General features: G+C 58.4%; 1 non-coding gene across 1 annotated transcript; it reads right to left on the minus strand.

Moving 5' to 3' along the window:
- Nucleotides 1–8,243: 8,243 nt before the first annotated feature.
- Nucleotides 8,244–8,362, minus strand: LOC148058268 (5S ribosomal RNA). The gene has a single exon (XR_015710026.1). It is a non-coding gene; the product is annotated as a 5S ribosomal RNA (ribosomal RNA).
- Between the last annotated feature and the right edge of the window lie 1,638 nt (nt 8,363–10,000).

Here is a 10,000-nt window from a genome sequence, read left to right on the forward strand (position 1 = left end):
CAGGCTCGGCCACCCTCCGAGCCTTTTCCTTCCCTCTCCTGTTATGGTGCCTCCCTATTAACCTCTAGGTGGTTGCGCTCGTGACATCAAAAAGACCACTTTTTGAGGAGCAGTCACACTCGGAAAAAATTTCTTTCGTCAGGCAAAAGAACCAGAGTTCTCCGCGGCCATCCACTCCAACCTTGTCCGACTTTGAGGCACCAGGCTCGGCCACCCTCCGAGCCTTTTCCTTCCCTCTCCTGTTATGGTGCCTCCCTATTAACCTCTAGGTGGTTGCGCTCGTGACATCAAAAAGACCACTTTTTGAGGAGCAGTCACACTCGGAAAAAATTTCTTTCGTCAGGCAAAAGAACCAGAGTTCTCCGCGGCCATCCACTCCAACCTTGTCCGACTTTGAGGCACCAGGCTCGGCCACCCTCCGAGCCTTTTCGCTCCCTCTCCTGTTATGGTGCCTCCCTATTAACCTCTAGGTGGTTGCGCTCGTGACATCAAAAAGACCACTTTTTGAGGAGCAGTCACACTCGGAAAAAATTTCTTTCGTCAGGCAAAAGAACCAGAGTTCTCCGCGGCCATCCACTCCAACCTTGTCCGACTTTGAGGCACCAGGCTCGGCCACCCTCCGAGCCTTTTCACTCCCTCTCCTGTTATGGTGCCTCCCTATTAACCTCTAGGTGGTTGCGCTCGTGACATCAAAAAGACCACTTTTTGAGGAGCAGTCACACTCGGAAAAAATTTCTTTCGTCAGGCAAAAGAACCAGAGTTCTCCGCGGCCATCCACTCCAACCTTGTCCGACTTTGAGGCACCAGGCTCGGCCACCCTCCGAGCCTTTTCCTTCCCTCTCCTGTTATGGTGCCTCCCTATTAACCTCTAGGTGGTTGCGCTCGTGACATCAAAAAGACCACTTTTTGCAGAGCAGTCACACTCGGAAAAAATTTCTTTCGTCAGGCAAAAGAACCAGAGTTCTCCGCGGCCATCCACTCCAACCTTGTCCGACTTTGAGGCACCAGGCTCGGCCACCCTCCGAGCCTTTTCACTCCCTCTCCTGTTATGGTGCCTCCCTATTAACCTCTAGGTGGTTGCGCTCGTGACATCAAAAAGACCACTTTTTGCAGAGCAGTCACACTCGGAAAAAATTTCTTTCGTCAGGCAAAAGAACCAGAGTTCTCAGCGGTCATCCACTCCAACCTTGTCCGACTTTGAGGCACCAGGCTCGGCCACCCTCCGAGCCTTTTCACTCCCTCTCCTGTTATGGTGCCTCCCTATTAACCTCTAGGTGGTTGCGCTCGTGACATCAAAAAGACCACTTTTTGCAGAGCAGTCACACTCGGAAAAAATGTATTTCGTCTGGCAAAAGAACCAGAGTTTTCAGCGGTCATCCACTCCAACCTTGTCCGATTTTGAGGCACCAGGCTCGGCCACCCTCCGAGCCTTTTCACTCCCTCTCCTGTTATGGTGCCTCCCTATTAACCTCTAGGTGGTTGCGCTCGTGACATCAAAAAGACCACTTTTTGCAGAGCAGTCACACTCGGAAAAAATTTCTTTCGTCAGGCAAAAGAACCAGAGTTTTCAGCGGTCATCCACTCCAACCTTGTCCGATTTTGAGGCACCAGGCTCGGCCACCCTCCGAGCCTTTTCACTCCCTCTCCTGTTATGGTGCCTCCCTATTAACCTCTAGGTGGTTGCGCTCGTGACATCAAAAAGACCACTTTTTGCAGAGCAGTCACACTCGGAAAAAATTTCTTTCGTCTGGCAAAAGAACCAGAGTTTTCAGCGGTCATCCACTCCAACCTTGTCCGACTTTGAGGCACCAGGCTCGGCCACCCTCCGAGCCTTTTCACTCCCTCTCCTGTTATGGTGCCTCCCTATTAACCTCTAGGTGGTTGCGCTCGTGACATCAAAAAGACCACTTTTTGAGGAGCAGTCACACTCGGAAAAAATTTATTTCGTCTGGCAAAAGAACCAGAGTTTTCAGCGGTCATCCACTCCAACCTTGTCCGATTTTGAGGCACCAGGCTCGGCCACCCTCCGAGCCTTTTCACTCCCTCTCCTGTTATGGTGCCTCCCTATTAACCTCTAGGTGGTTGCGCTCGTGACATCAAAAAGACCACTTTTTGCAGAGCAGTCACACTCGGGAAAAATTTATTTCGTCTGGCAAAAGAACCAGAGTTTTCAGCGGTCATCCACTCCAACCTTGTCCGATTTTGAGGCACCAGGCTCGGCCACCCTCCGAGCCTTTTCACTCCCTCTCCTGTTATGGTGCCTCCCTATTAACCTCTAGGTGGTTGCGCTCGTGACATCAAAAAGACCACTTTTTTCAGAGCAGTCACACTCGGGAAAAATTTCTTTCGTCTGGCAAAAGAACCAGAGTTTTCAGCGGTCATCCACTCCAACCTTGTCCGATTTTGAGGCACCAGGCTCGGCCACCGTCCGAGCCTTTTCACTCCCTCTCCTGTTATGGTGCCTCCCTATTAACCTCTAGGTGGTTGCGCTCGTGACATCAAAAAGACCACTTTTTTCAGAGCAGTCACACTCGGGAAAAATTTCTTTCGTCTGGCAAAAGAACCAGAGTTTTCAGCGGTCATCCACTCCAACCTTGTCCGATTTTGAGGCACCAGGCTCGGCCACCCTCCGAGCCTTTTCACTCCCTCTCCTGTTATGGTGCCTCCCTATTAACCTCTAGGTGGTTGCGCTCGTGACATCAAAAAGACCACTTTTTTCAGAGCAGTCACACTCGGGAAAAATTTCTTTCGTCTGGCAAAAGAACCAGAGTTATCAGCGGTCATCCACTCCAACCTTGTCCGACGTTGAGGCACCGATGTCGGCCAAGTTCTGAGCGTTCCACCGCCGAATGCCACTGGTCCTCAACACAGCGGACTTCCAATCCAACCTTGTCCGACTTTGAGGCACCGAAGTCGGCCTCAGCCCGAGCCTTCCCCCGCCGACCTCACTGGAGCCCGCCATCCAGGGACCGGCGGAGGTCGCCCGCATGACCGCGGCAAAGTGTCTCAAAGTCGGGCACGACCGCTCGAGTCACCCGCCAACCCGGTCCGGGGCACCTCCAGGGACCGGCGGAGGTCGCCCGCATGACCGCGGCAAAGTGTCTCAAAGTCGGGCATGACCGCTCGAGTCACCCGCCAACCCGGTCCGGGGCACCTCCAGGGACCGGCGGAGGACGCCCGCATGACCGCGACAAAGTGTCTCAAAGTCGGGCACGACCGCTCGAGTCACCCGCCAACCCGGTCCGGGGCACCTCCAGGGACCGGCGGAGGACGCCCGCATGACCGCGACAAAGTGTCTCAAAGTCGGGCATGACCGCTCGAGTCACCCGCCAACCCTTTCCGGGGCACCTCCAGGGACCGGCGGAGGACGCCCGCATGACCGCGACAAAGTGTCTCAAAGTCGGGCATGACCGCTCGAGTCACCCGCCAACCCGGTCCGGGGCACCTCCAGGGACCGGCGGAGGACGCCCGCATGACCGCGACAAAGTGTCTCAAAGTCGGGCACGACCGCTCGAGTCACCCGCCAACCCGGTCCGGGGCACCTCCAGGGACCGGCGGAGGACGCCCGCATGACCGCGACAAAGTGTCTCAAAGTCGGGCACGACCGTTCGAGTCACCCGCCAACCCGGTCCGGGGAACCTCCGGGGACCGGCGGAGGTCGCTCGCATGACCGCGACAAAGTGTCTCAAAGTCGGGCACGACCGCTCGAGTCACCCGCCAACCCGGTCCGGGGCACCTCCAGGGACCGGCGGAGGACGCCCGCATGACCGCGACAAAGTGTCTCAAAGTCGGGCATGACCGTTCGAGTCACCCGCCAACCCGGTCCGGGGCACCTCCAGGGACCGGCGGAGGAGGCCCGCATGACCGCGACAAAGTGTCTCAAAGTCGGGCATGACCGCTCGAGTCACCCGCCAACCCGGTCCGGGGCACCTCCGGGGACCGGCGGAGGACGCCCGCATGACCGCGACAAAGTGTCTCAAAGTCGGGCACGACCGCTCGAGTCACCCGCCAACCCGGTCCGGGGCACCTCCGGGGACCGGCGGAGGACGCCCGCATGACCGCGACAAAGTGTCTCAAAGTCGGGCACGACCGCTCGAGTCACCCGCCAACCCGGTCCGGGGCACCTCCGGGGACCGGCGGAGGACGCCCGCATGACCGCGACAAAGTGTCTCAAAGTCGGGCATGACCGCTCGAGTCACCCGCCAACCCGGTCCGGGGCACCTCCGGGGACCGGCGGAGGACGCCCGCATGACCGCGACAAAGTGTCTCAAAGTCGGGCACGACCGCTCGAGTCACCCGCCAACCCGGTCCGGGGCACCTCCGGGGAGCAGTGGAGGTCGCTCGCATGACCGCGACAAAGTGTCTCAAAGTCGGGCATGACCGCTCGAGTCGCCCGCCATCCCGGTCCGGAGCTCAACACTTTGTCGTTTTTTCCACTCCCTCCCCATTAACCTCTAGGTGGTTGCGCTCGTGACATCAAAAAGACCACTTTTTGCAGAGCAGTCACACTCGGAAAAAATTCGTTTCGTCTGGCAAAAGAACCAGAGTTCTCAGCGGGCTTCCAGTCCAACCTTGTCCGATTTTGAGGCACCAGGCTCGGCCACAGTCCGAGCCCATTCACTCCCTCCCCTGTTGTACTCGCTCCCTATTAACCTCTAGGTGGTTGCGCTCGTGACATCAAAAAGACCACTTTTTGAGGAGCAGTCACACTTGGGAAAAATCCGTTTGCGCTCACACCATCCCTCCCCATTAACCTCTAGGTGGTTGCGCTCGTGACATCAAAAAGACCACTTTTTGAGGAGCAGTCACACTTAGGAAAAATCCGTTTGCGCTCACACCATCCCTCCCCATTAACCTCTAGGTGGTTGCGCTCGTGACATCAAAAAGACCACTTTTTGAGGAGCAGTCAGACACCGAGGTTTTCTGGATTTATGTCCGTTTTCCTGGTTCTCTGACTCGGGCACCTTGTGACCGACATCCCCCCCTTCCCTGGTTCTATTTTGCCGATACTTTGGTGAGTTTTCTACCCGCAAACCAAGCCCCCCAAGCCCGCCGCCTGGTGGGGGAACATGCCCCCTGGTCCTGGTTCTATTTTAGGACACTTTGGTGAGTTTTCTACCCGCAAACCAAGCCCCCCAAGCCCGCCGCCTGGTGGGGGAACATGCCCCCTGGTCCCGGTTCTATTTTAGGACACTTTGGTGAGTTTTCTACCCGCAAACCAAGCCCCCCAAGCCCGCCGCCTGGTGGGGGAAGATGCCCCCTGGTCCCGGTTCTATTTTAGGACACTTTGGTGAGTTTTCTACCCGCAAACCAAGCCCCCCAAGCCCGCCGCCTGGTGGGGGAACATGCCCCCTGGTCCCGGTTCTATTTTAGGACACTTTGGTGAGTTTTCTACCCGCAAACCAAGCCCCCCAAGCCCGCCGCCTGGTGGGGGAACATGCCGCCTAGCCCGGTTCTATTTTAGGTCACTTTGGTGAGTTTTCTACCCGCAAACCAAGCCCCCCAAGCCCGCCGCCTGGTGGGGGAAGAGGCCCCCTGGTCCCGGTTCTATTTTAGGACACTTTGGTGAGTTTTCTACCCGCAAACCAAGCCCCCCAAGCCCGCCGCCTGGTGGGGGAACATGCCCCCTGGTCCTGGTTCTATTTTAGGACACTTTGGTGAGTTTTCTACCCGCAAACCAAGCCCCCCAAGCCCGCCGCCTGGTGGGGGAACATGCCCCCTGGTCCCGGTTCTATTTTAGGACACTTTGGTGAGTTTTCTACCCGGAAACCAAGCCCCCCAAGCCCGCCACCTGGTGGGGGAAGAGGCCCCCTGGTCCCGGTTCTATTTTAGGACACTTTGGTGAGTTTTCTACCCACACTGCAGGTCCCCAAATGCCGCCATCTGGTGGGGGAACATGCCGCCTGCACCGGTTCTATTTTAAGTCACTTTGGTGAGTTTTCTGCCCACACTACGGGTCCCCAAATGCCGCCATCTGGTGGGGGAACATGCCGCCTGCACCGGTTCTATTTTAAGTCACTTTGGTGAGTTTTCTGCCCACACTACGGGTCCCCAAATGCCGCCATCTGGTGGGGGAACATGCCGCCTGCACCGGTTCTATTTTAAGTCACTTTGGTGAGTTTTCTGCCCACACTACGGGTCCCCAAATGCCGCCATCTGGTGGGGGAACATGCCGCCTGCACCGGTTCTATTTTAAGTCACTTTGGTGAGTTTTCTGCCCACACTACGGCTCCCCAAATGCCGCCATCTGGTGGGGGAACATGCCGCCTGCACCGGTTCTATTTTAAGTCACTTTGGTGAGTTTTCTACCCACACTACGGGTCCCCAAATGCCGCCATCTGGTGGGGGAACATGCCGCCTGCACCGGTTCTATTTTAAGTCACTTTGGTGAGTTTTCTACCCACACTACGGGTCCCCAAATGCCGCCATCTGGTGGGGGAACATGCCGCCTGCACCGGTTCTATTTTAAGTCACTTTGGTGAGTTTTCTGCCCACACTACGGGTCCCCAAATGCCGCCATCTGGTGGGGGAACTGCCGCCTAGTCCCGGTTCTATTTTAGGTCACTTTTCTCACTTTCTGACCCACAAATAATGCCCCAAATGCCGCCGCCTGGTGGGGGGAACTGCCGCCTAGTCCCGGTTCTATTTTAGGTCACTTTTCTCACTTTCTTACCCACAAATAATGCCCCAAATGCCGCCGCCTGGTGGGGGGAACTGCCGCCTAGTCCCGGTTCTATTTTAGGTCACTTTTCTCACTTTCTGACCCACAAATAATGCCCCAAATGCCGCCGCCTGGTGGGGGGAACTGCCGCCTAGTCCCGGTTCTATTTTAGGTCACTTTTCTCACTTTCTGACCCACAAATAATGCCCCAAATGCCGCCGCCTGGTGGGGGGAACTGCCGCCTAGTCCCGGTTCTATTTTAGGTCACTTTTCTCACTTTCTGACCCACAAATAATGCCCCAAATGCCGCCGCCTGGTGGGGGGAACTGCCGCCTAGTCCCGGTTCTATTTTAGGTCACTTTTCTCACTTTCTTACCCACAAATAATGCCCCAAATGCCGCCGCCTGGTGGGGGGAACTGCCGCCTAGTCCCGGTTCTATTTTAGGTCACTTTTCTCACTTTCTTACCCACAAATAATGCCCCAAATGCCGCCGCCTGGTGGGGGGAACTGCCGCCTAGTCCCGGTTCTATTTTAGGTCACTTTTCTCACTTTCTGACCCACAAATAATGCCCCAAATGCCGCCGCCTGGTGGGGGGAACTGCCGCCTAGTCCCGGTTCTATTTTAGGTCACTTTTCTCACTTTCTGACCCACAAATAATGCCCCAAATGCCGCCGCCTGGTGGGGGGAACTGCCGCCTAGTCCCGGTTCTATTTTAGGTCACTTTTCTCACTTTCTGACCCACAAATAATGCCCCAAATGCCGCCGCCTGGTGGGGGGAACTGCCGCCTAGTCCCGGTTCTATTTTAGGTCACTTTTCTCACTTTCTGACCCACAAATAATGCCCCAAATGCCGCCGCCTGGTGGGGGGAACTGCCGCCTAGTCCCGGTTCTATTTTAGGTCACTTTTCTCACTTTCTGACCCACAAATAATGCCCCAAATGCCGCCGCCTGGTGGGGGGAACTGCCGCCTAGTCCCGGTTCTATTTTAGGTCACTTTTCTCACTTTCTTACCCACAAATAATGCCCCAAATGCCGCCGCCTGGTGGGGGGAACTGCCGCCTAGTCCCGGTTCTATTTTAGGTCACTTTTCTCACTTTCTTACCCACAAATAATGCCCCAAATGCCGCCGCCTGGTGGGGGGAACTGCCGCCTAGTCCCGGTTCTATTTTAGGTCACTTTTCTCACTTTCTGACCCACAAATAATGCCCCAAATGCCGCCGCCTGGTGGGGGGAACTGCCGCCTAGTCCCGGTTCTATTTTAGGTCACTTTTCTCACTTTCTGACCCACAAATAATGCCCCAAATGCCGCCGCCTGGTGGGGGGAACTGCCGCCTAGTCCCGGTTCTATTTTAGGTCACTTTTCTCACTTTCTTACCCACAAATAATGCCCCAAATGCCGCCGCCTGGTGGGGGGAACTGCCGCCTAGTCCCGGTTCTATTTTAGGTCACTTTTCTCACTTTCTGACCCACAAATAATGCCCCAAATGCCGCCGCCTGGTGGGGGGAACTGCCTGCTAGTCCCGGTTCTATTTTAGGTCACTTTTCTCACTTTTCTACCCACAAATAATGGCAAAAAAAAATGCTTACAGCACCCAGTATTCCCAGGCGGTCTCCCATCCAAGTACTAACTGGGCCCGACCCTGCTTGGCTTCCGAGATCAGACGAGATCGGGCTCATTCAGGGTGGTGTGGCCGTAAGCGAGGGAAGCGCTTGTGAAATGCCCCAAAGTGTTGAAAATGTTCCCCAGGCCCCTGGTTCCCCATCCCCGCAGGAGGAGGCTCCCCAGGCCCCCTGGTTCCCCATCCCCGCAGGAGGAGGCTCCCCAGGCCCCCTGGTGCAGGAGGAGGCTCCCCAGGCCCCTGGTTCCCCATCCCCGCAGGAGGAGGCTCCCCAGGCCCCCTGGTTCCCCATCCCCGCAGGAGGAGGCTCCCCAGGCCCCATGGTTCCCCATCACCGCAGGAGGAGGCTCCCCAGGCCCCTGGTTCCCCATCCCCGCAGGAGGAGGCTCCCCAGGCCCCCTGGTTCCCCATCCCCGCAGGAGGAGGCTCCCCAGGCCCCATGGTTCCCCATCACCGCAGGAGGAGGCTCCCCAGGCCCCCTGGTTCCCCATCCCCGCAGGAGGAGGCTCCCCAGGCCCCCTGGTGCAGGAGGAGGCTCCCCAGGCCCCCTGGTTCCCCATCCCCGCAGGAGGAGGCTCCCCAGGCCCCCTGGTTCTCCATGCCCGCAGGAGGAGGCTCCCCAGGCCCCTGGTTCTCCATCCCCGCAGGAGGAGGCTCCCCAGGCCCCCTGGTTCTCCATCCCCGCAGGAGGAGGCTCCCCAGGCCCCCTGGTTCTCCATCCCCGCAGGAGGAGGCTCCCCAGGCCCCTGGTTCTCCATCCCCGCAGTAGGAGGCTCCCCAGGCCCCCTGGTTCTCCATCCCCGCAGGAGGAGGCTCCCCAGGCCCCCTGGTTCTCCATCCCCGCAGGAGGAGGCTCCCCAGGCCCCCTGGTTCTCCATCCCCGCAGGAGGAGGCTCCCCAGGCCCCTGGTTCTCCATGCCCGCAGGAGGAGGCTCCCCAGGCCCCCATGTTCTCCATGCCCGCAGGAGGAGGCTCCCCAGGCCCCTTGGTTCTCCATCCCCGCAGGAGGAGGCTCCCCAGGCCCCTGGTTCCCCATCCCCGCAGGAGGAGGCTCCCCAGGCCCCCTGGTTCTCCATGCCCGCAGGAGGAGGCTCCCCAGGCCCCCTGGTTCTCCATGCCCGCAGGAGGAGGCTCCCCAGGCCCCCTGGTTCTCCATGCCCGCAGGAGGAGGCTCCCCAGGCCCCCTGGTTCTCCATCCCCGCAGGAGGAGGCTCCCCAGGCCCCTGGTTCTCCATGCCCGCAGGAGGAGGCTCCCCAGGCCCCCTGGTTCTCCATGACCGCAGGAGGAGGCTCCCCAGGCCCCCTGGTTCTCCATCCCCGCAGGAGGAGGCTCCCCAGGCCCCCTGGTTCCCCATCCCCGCAGGAGGAGGCTCCCCAGGCCCCCTGGTTCTCCATGCCCGCAGGAGGAGGCTCCCCAGGCCCCCTGGTTCCCCATCCCCGCAGGAGGAGGCTCCCCAGGCCCCTGGTTCTCCATCACCGCAGGAGGAGGCTCCCCAGGCCCCCTGGTTCTCCATGCCCGCGGGAGGAGGCTCCCCAGGCCCCCTGGTTGGGAGAGGGGGAAAAAGACCAAAGTGTTTAAAAATGCCCCAAAGTGTTGAAAATGTTCCCCAGGCCCCTGGTTCCCCATCCCCGCAGGAGGAGGCTCCCCAGGCCCCCTGGTTGGGAGAGGGGGAAAAAGAGCAAAGTGTTTAAAAATGCCCCAAAGTGTTGAAAATGTT

The sequence above is a fragment of the Callionymus lyra genome, unplaced genomic scaffold (assembly GCF_982586985.1).
Source record: "Callionymus lyra unplaced genomic scaffold, fCalLyr1.hap1.1 HAP1_SCAFFOLD_126, whole genome shotgun sequence".
Lineage (NCBI taxonomy): Eukaryota > Metazoa > Chordata > Actinopteri > Syngnathiformes > Callionymidae > Callionymus > Callionymus lyra.